The sequence below is a fragment of the Oncorhynchus mykiss genome, chromosome 32 (genome assembly GCF_013265735.2).
Source record: "Oncorhynchus mykiss isolate Arlee chromosome 32, USDA_OmykA_1.1, whole genome shotgun sequence".
In the NCBI taxonomy this organism is placed as follows: Eukaryota; Metazoa; Chordata; class Actinopteri; order Salmoniformes; family Salmonidae; genus Oncorhynchus; species Oncorhynchus mykiss.
The window spans coordinates 9,767,534-9,775,516 of NC_050572.1; the positions used below are offsets into that span (position 1 = coordinate 9,767,534).

The 7,983-nt window shown below is 44.7% G+C and overlaps 1 protein-coding gene across 2 annotated transcripts in view; it reads right to left on the minus strand.

The window, feature by feature from the left end:
- yrk (Yes-related kinase) overlaps positions 1-7,212 on the minus strand; it is a 63,784-nt gene extending 56,572 nt beyond the window's left edge. The window contains exon 1 of one of the 2 annotated variants that reach the window (XM_036971171.1): positions 6,842-7,212. The gene's annotated coding sequence lies outside the window, so the exon portion shown is untranslated. The remainder of the gene's footprint in view (positions 1-6,841) is intronic. The other variant, XM_036971170.1, reaches the window with a different exon arrangement.
- Between the last annotated feature and the right edge of the window lie 771 nt (positions 7,213-7,983).

Below are 7,983 nucleotides of genomic sequence, written 5' to 3' on the forward strand. Positions count from 1 at the left end.
TTACAGAACCCTTTCTTTCTCTCATTCTGGCCTAGTTAAAGAATCCTTTCTCTCTCTCATTCTGGCCTAGTTACAGAATCCTCTCTCTCTCTCATTCCGGCCTAGTTACAGAATTATTTCTCTCTCTTTCATTCTGGCCTAGTTACAGAATCCTTTCTCTCTCTCATTCTGGCCTAGTTACAGAACCCTTTCTTTCTCTCATTCTGGCCTAGTTAAAGAATCCTTTCTCTCTCTCATTCTGGCCTAGTTACAGAATCCTCTCTCTCTCTCATTCCGGCCTAGTTACAGAATCCTTTCTCTCTTTCATTCTGGCCTAGTTACAGAATCCTCTCTCTCTCTCATTCTGGCCTAGTTACAGAATCCTTTCTCTCTCTCAATCTGGCCTAGTTACAGAATCCTTTCTCTCTCTCCTTCTGGCCTAGTTACAGAATAATTTCTCTCTCATTCTGGCCTAGTTACAGAATCATTTCTCTCTCTTTCATTCTGGCCTAGTTACAGAATCATTTCTCTCTCTTTCATTCTGGCCTAGTTACAGAATCCTTTCTCTCTCTCTCATTCTGGCCTAGTTACAGAATCCCTTCTCTCTCTCATTCTGGCCTAGTTACAGAATCCTTTCTCTCTCTCATTCTGGCCTAGTTACAGAATCCTCTCTCTCTCTCTCATTCTGGCTTAGTTACAGAATCCTTTCTCTCTCTCATTCTGGCCTAGTTACAGAATCCTCTCTCTTTCATTCTGGCCTAGTTACAGAATCCTTTCTCTCATTCTGGCCTAGTTACAGAATCCTTTCTCTCTCTCATTCTGGCCTAGTTACAGAATCCTTTCTCTCTCTCATTCTGGCCTAGTTACAGAATCCTTTCTCTCTCTCATTCTGGCCTAGTTACATAATCCTCTCTCTCTCTCTCTCATTCTGGCCTAGTTAAAGAATCCTTTCTCGCTCTCATTCTGGCCTAGTTACAGAATCCTCTCTCTCTCTCATTCTGGCATAGTTACAGAATCCTTTCTCTCATTCTGGCCTAGTTACAGAATCCTTTCTCTCTCTCATTCTGGCCTAGTTACAGAATCCTTTCTCTCTCTCATTCTGGCCTAGTTACAGAATCCTTTCTCTCTCTCATTCTGGCCTAGTTACAGAATCCTCTCTCTCTCTCTCTCTCTCTCATTCTGGCTTAGTTACAGAATCCTTTCTCTCTCTCATTCTGGCCTAGTTACAGAACCCTTTCTCTCTCTCATTCTGGCCTAGTTAAAGAATCCTTTCTCTCTCTCATTCTGGCCTAGTTACAGAATCCTCTCTCTCTCATTCTGGCATAGTTACAGAATCCTTTCTCTCTCTCATTCTGGCCTAGTTAGAATAATTTCTCTCTCTCATTCTGGCCTAGTTACAGAATCCTTTCCCTCTTTCATTCTGGCCTAGTTAAAGAATCCTTTCTCTCTCTCATTCTGGCCTAGTTACAGAATCATTTCTCTCTCTCATTCTGGCCTAGTTACAGAATCCTTTCCCTCTTTCATTCTGGCCTAGTTACAGAATCCTTTCTCTCTCTCATTCTGGCCTAGTTACAGAATCCTTTCTCTCTCTCATTCTGGCCTAGTTACAGAATCCTTTCTCTCTCTCATTCTGGCCTAGTTACAGAATCTTCTCCCTCTCTCATTCTGGACTAGTTACAGAATCCTCTCTCTCTCTCTCATTCTGGCTTAGTTACATAATAATTTCTCTCTCTCATTCGGGCCTAGTTACAGAATCCTTTCTCTCTCATTCTGGCCTAGTTACAGAATCCTTTCTCTCTCTCATTCGGGCCTAGTTACAGAATCCTTTCTCTCTCATTCTGGCCTAGTTACAGAATCCTTTCTCTCTCTCATTCTGGCCTAGTTACAGAATCCTCTCTCTCTCATTCTGGCCTAGTTACAGAATCCCTTCTCTCTCTCATTCTGGCCTAGTTACAGAATCCTCTCTCTCATTCTGGCCTAGTTACAGAATCCTTTCTCTCTCTCATTCTGGCCTAGTTACAGAATCTTCTCTCTCTCTCATTCTGGCCTAGTTACAGAATCCTCTCTTTCTCTCATTCTGGCCTAGTTACAGAATCCTTTCCCTCTTTCATTCTGGCCTAGTTACAGAATCCTCTCTCTCTCATTCTGGCCTAGTTACAGAATCCTTTCCCTCTTTCATTCTGACCTAGTTACAGAATCCTCTCTCTCTCTCTCTCTCTCTCTCTCTCTCTCTCTCTCTCTCTCAAATTACCTGGTTTCAGTGCCTGTGAGGGTTTCTCTGGGCTTGACTACAGGCCCACAGACAATCTTCCTGCGCTTCTCACACTCACTTTGTTTGAAAAATAACTGTCATTTAACCAAACCCCAAAAAAAGTTTGTGTAATTGTGCTGGTTTTGTTTTTGCTGAGTGAGTGTGTTGAGTAACTTCAGATTTTTTTTTATTTTTAGGGGGGGGGGGGGGGGTGTTGGCCAGTGAAGCATGAGGGGCTGCGCTTACAGTTCACACTGAGCCTGTTAAATCAGTTATTTTGAAATCAAATTACAGAGCAATAATGGAACACTAGATTAGGAGAAAATAACGGTGGTGAATCAAAGGCTGCATCTGACATCATGACAGTGTAGCCTATTCCTTATATATGCCTAGTGTACTCTAGGCCTACTAGGATATTTTTGTTCAGAGACATATAGCGAGGGGCAATACATAAGAAGGAATCCTTGGTGTCCACATCACCAACAAACTAATATGGTCCAAGCACACCAAGACAGTCGTGAAGAGGGCACAACAAAACCTATTCCCCTTCAGGAAACTGAAAAGATTTGGCATGGGTCCTCATATCCTCAAAAGGTTCTACAGCTGCACCACGAGAGCATCCTGACTGGTTGCATCACTGCCTTGTATGGCAACTGCTCAGCCTCCGACCACAAGGCACTACAGAGGGTAGTGCTGACGGCCCAGTACATCACTGGGGCCAAGCTTCCTGCCATCCAGGACCACTATACCAGGCGGTGTCAGAGGAAGGCCCTAAAAATTGTCAAAGACACCAGCCACCCTAGTTATAGACTGTTCTCTCTGCTACCGCACGGCAAGCAGTACTGAAGCGCCAAGTCTCGGTCCAAGAGGCTTCTTAACAGCTTCTACCCCCAAGCCACAAGACTGCTGAACATCTAGTCAAATGGCTACCTGGACTATTTGCATGGCCCCTCCCCTCCCCACCACTGCCACTCTCTGTTGTCATCTATGCATAGTCACTTTAATTAACTCTGCCTACATGTACATACTACCTCAACTAACCGGTGCCCCCGTACATTGACTCTGTACCGGCACCCCACTGTATATATATATATATATATATATTGTTATTTTACTGCTGCTCTTTAATTACTTGTTACATTTATCTCGTATTCTTATCCATATTTTGTTTTTACTGCATTGTTGGTTAGGGGCTCGTAAGTAAGCATTTCACTGTAAAGGTTGTATTCGGCGCATGTGACTGATACAATTTTATTTGATTTTGATTACATAGGGAGAGATGCTACATAGGGAGAGATGCTACATAGGGAGGGATGCTACATAGGGAGAGATGCTACATAGGGAGGGATGCTACATAAAGAAGGACACTACATAGGGAGGGATTCTACATAGGGAGGGATGCTACATAAGAAGGAATGCTACATAGGGAGGGACGCTACATAATTAGGGGTGCTACGTAGGGAGGGATTCTACATAAGAAGGGATGCTACATAGGGAGGGATGCTACATAAGGAGGGAGGGTACAAAGGGAGGGACACTACATAGAGAGGGACACTACATAGAGAGGGAAGCTACATAAGGAGGGATGCTACATTGGGAGGGATGCTACATAGGGAGGGATGCTACATAGAGAGGTACACTACATAGAGAGGGACACTACATAAGGAGGGACAATACATAAGGGATGCTACATAGGGAGGGATGCTACATAGGGAGGGACGCTACATAGAGAGGGATGCTACATAAGGAGGGATGCTACATAGGGATGCTCCATAGGGAGAGATGGGGATGCTACATAGGGAGGGATGCTACATAAGTAGGGATGCTACATAGGGAGAGATGCTACATAGGGATGGATGCTACATAGGGATGCTATATAGGGAGGGATGCTACATAGGGATAAATGCTGCATAGGGAGGGATGCTACATAGGGAGGGATGCTACATAGGGAGGGCAAAAAGTACAACAGTAGAGGAATATGGCTGTGGTCAAAAGTAGCCTAGTGTGGCCTCCGGGGTGGAGCATCCCTACTTATGTAGCATCCCTCTCTATGTAGCATCCCCATCGCTCCCTATGGAGCATCTCTATGTAGCATCCCTATTTATGTAGCATCCCTCCCTATGTAGCATCCCCATCTCTCCCTACGGAGCATCTCTATGTAGCATCCCTATTTATGTAGCATCCCTCCCTATGTAGCATCCCCATCTCTCCCTACGGAGCATCTCTATGTAGCATCCCTATTTATGTAGCATCCCTCCCTATGTAGCATCCCCATCTCTCCCTATGGAGCATCTCTATGTAGCATTCCTCCTTATGTAGCATCCCTCTCTATGTAGCTTTATTCCCTCTCTATGTACCCAGAGATTCTGGGTTCGAGCCCAGCTGCAGCTGGCCGTGACCGGGAGGCCCATGGGGCAGTGCACAATTGGCCCAGTGTCATCTGGGTTAGGGAGGGTTTGGCCGGCAGAGATATCATTGTCTCATCACGCACTAGCGACTCCTGTGGGCCGGGCGCAGTGCACGCTGACCAGGTCGCCAGGTGTACGGTGTTTCCTCCGACACATTGGTGCGGCTGGCTTCCTGGTTGGATGGGCATTGTGTTAAGAAGCAGTGCGCCTTGGTTGGATTGTGTTTAGGAGGACGCATGGCTATCGACCTTCGCCTCTCCCGAGTCCGTATGGGAGTTGCAGCGATGAGACAAGATAGTAACTACTGCCAATTGGATACCACGAAATTGGGGAGAAAAAAGGGGTAAAATCATTTTAAAAGTAGCCTAATGCATTATAAGGGAAATAAGATACGGCCTGACACTTTTCTGTTTTCTGAACTTTTCCATCTCTCCCTCACCCTTCATCACTCACTCTCTCTTTTTGTACCCCACCCAACCTACCCGTGTACCTCTCACACAGTGGAGGCTCCACAGAGGAGGAAGGGCCGACCATCCTCCTCAGCAAATGTTATTCAAATTAAAATTGTAAAACATTTAAAAAGTTATAATTTTAGGATAAAACTATACCAAATATATTCACGTCACCAAAGAATTGATTAAAACACACTGTTTTGCAAAGAAGGTCTACAGTACTCTGTGAGGTAGCACCATGGTGTAGCTGGAGGACAGCTAGCTTCCGTCCTCCTCTGGGTACATTGACTTCAATACAAAACCTAGGAGGTTCATTGTTCTCACCCACCTTCCATAGACTTACACAGTAATTAGGAAAACTTCCAGAGGATGTCCTCCAACCTATGAGAGCTCTTGTAGCATGAACTGACATGTTGTCCACCCAATCAAAGGATCAGAGAATGAATCAAGTGCTGAAAGCATAAGCTACAGCTAGCTAACACTGCAGTGCATAACATGATGAATCTAGTACTGAAAGCATAAGCTACAGCTAGCTAGCACTGCAGTGCATAACATGATGAATCTAGTACTGAAAGCATAAGCTACAGCTAGCTAGCACTGCAGTGCATAACATGATGAATCTAGTACTGAAAGCATAAGCCACAGCTAGCTAGCACTGCAGTGCATGAAATATGTTGAGTAGTTGACTCAAAGACAATAGTTGAAAAGTTTTTAACAAATGAATTTCTTACAAAATGAAGGAGAAGCAAGAGCGAGATTGTCACTATAGAGCGATATATTGTTAACTATAATGTTACTGCGTGATTGAATTTGTCCAATAGAAAACTCTTGTTTGCAACACCCTATATCAGCTAGATGCAGGCAAGCTTGTGTGCAATGCTGTATTGAATGTGTCACTGTCTGTCCATGTGTCACTGTCTGTCACATCAAGTTTTTCTCTCGACCTGTGTGCACCTACGTTGCAAACTTCATTCATAGGCTAGGTTGTAGCAACCTCATGATGGGTATAGGGAAAATGTTAGTATCATGTAGTAGCCTAAACCTATTGATGTTACATTGAACTGGATGAATGGAATATGAATTACAGTCATCCAATATGCTGTAATAGAAATAAGGCCATGCTCATGAAAAAAATAATTGTCCTCCCTCATCTTAAAACGGCACCGACCTCCACTGCTCTCTCTCTTTCCCTGCCCTCTCTCTCTCTTTCCCTGCCCCCTCTCTCTCTTTCCCTGCGCTCTCTCTTTCCCTGCCCTCTCTCTTTCCCTGCCCTCTCTCTTTCCCAGCCCTCTCTCTCTCTTTCCCAGCCTTCTCTCTCTCTTTCCCTGCCCTCTCTCTCTCTTTCCCTTCCCTCTCTCTCTCTTTCCCTGCCCCCTCTCTCTCTTTCCCTGCCCTCTCTTTTCTCTGTATATCCCCACTATTCCTCTATTTCGTTACATTGAAGGTTATGCTTTGAGATAAAAATAAATACATGGGCTCCTAGACTGCTCACTTCTCAGTATCCTATCACTACTGCTCCACTCACACCCTGCTGTGTTTCCTGTTAACCAGGAGACAGAGAGAGAGGACCTGTGCCCTCAGAAATAGGGGGAAACAGCCAAAACAATATACATTTACATTGCTACACACGGACATTTGAACTTTACCCTAGATACACTTACATATACTGAGTATATAGTTTAGGCTACAGAGGTTTACACTCAGTCTCACAAAGCTAAATAAGAGTCGCAAACATACACCGACTGACTCACCGGAGAGCACGAAGGGTCGTCAGTTATTCGCGCGGGCTGGCGGAGAGAGGTGTGAACAGCAACAGGGAGTTCCAGGCGCACGGGACAGAACGGGATGAGACCGTGGCTCGCGGAGCGCTCCTCTAGAGGGGATGTGAACGTGAGGCGCTCTCTCTTTGTCCGGAAGGGTTGGATTGACTGACACGCGCACTGACTGACGTCCACTCCGAAGCGCGCACCCTGGATGTGCTTGTGTTTTAACCGGAAAAATAGAAATCTGGTTTACGTGATTCATGTAGAAATTGTTCAAACGCAAAGTCCGGTGATTTGACAAAACCGCTGAGCCCGGGAATAGAACCGCTGGGCCTGTCCCAACCAGGTAGTCCCTTCCTACTATCCTGCTAGAGAGACACATATGTTTCCCATGCAAATAAAGCCCTCGAGTTGATTAAATTGAATTGATATAGAGACACCCAGATAGACAGAGAGACACTCTCTCTCTGTCTGTCGGCATCTAGAGAGGTGTGCTACTGGAAGCGGATAAAGTGTGATCTCGCCTACAGTCTATAACTAACGAACGGGTTTTCAGCATAACATCAGTTTGTTCAAGGCTGGAGACATCATAGAGATAAAGAGTAATGACGTATTTGGAGGCATTAACTCCGCCATGGTTCGTTGGCCAAAATCTACCGGAAAAATGAATGGCGTGTTTGTAGAGTCTGTGGGGAACATAATACGTTTTGTTCTATGAAGATAATCTTCATTGGATAACTTCAATTTTTTTATTCAGAAAAATCTATGTAATGATGAAAAAATAAAGCGCATAAATGATTAATAATTCATTAGGGTAATGTTAACTGACTGCTATTATCTCGTAGAACAAAACGGATAAGAGCTCCTAAACCTGTGTTAACCTCCGACTTTATTTTCCGACTTTATTTTCGGCATCCCGAGTGGCGCAGTGGTCTAAGGCAGTGCAAGAGGCGTCACTACAGTCCCTGTTTCGATTCCAGGCTGTATCACATCCGAATGTTATTGGGAGTCCCGTAGGGCAGCGCACAATTGGCCCATCGTCGACCGGGTTTGGCCGGAGTAGGCCATCATTGCAAATAATGATTTGTTCTTAACAGACTTGTCTAGTTAAATAAATGTTAAATGCATAG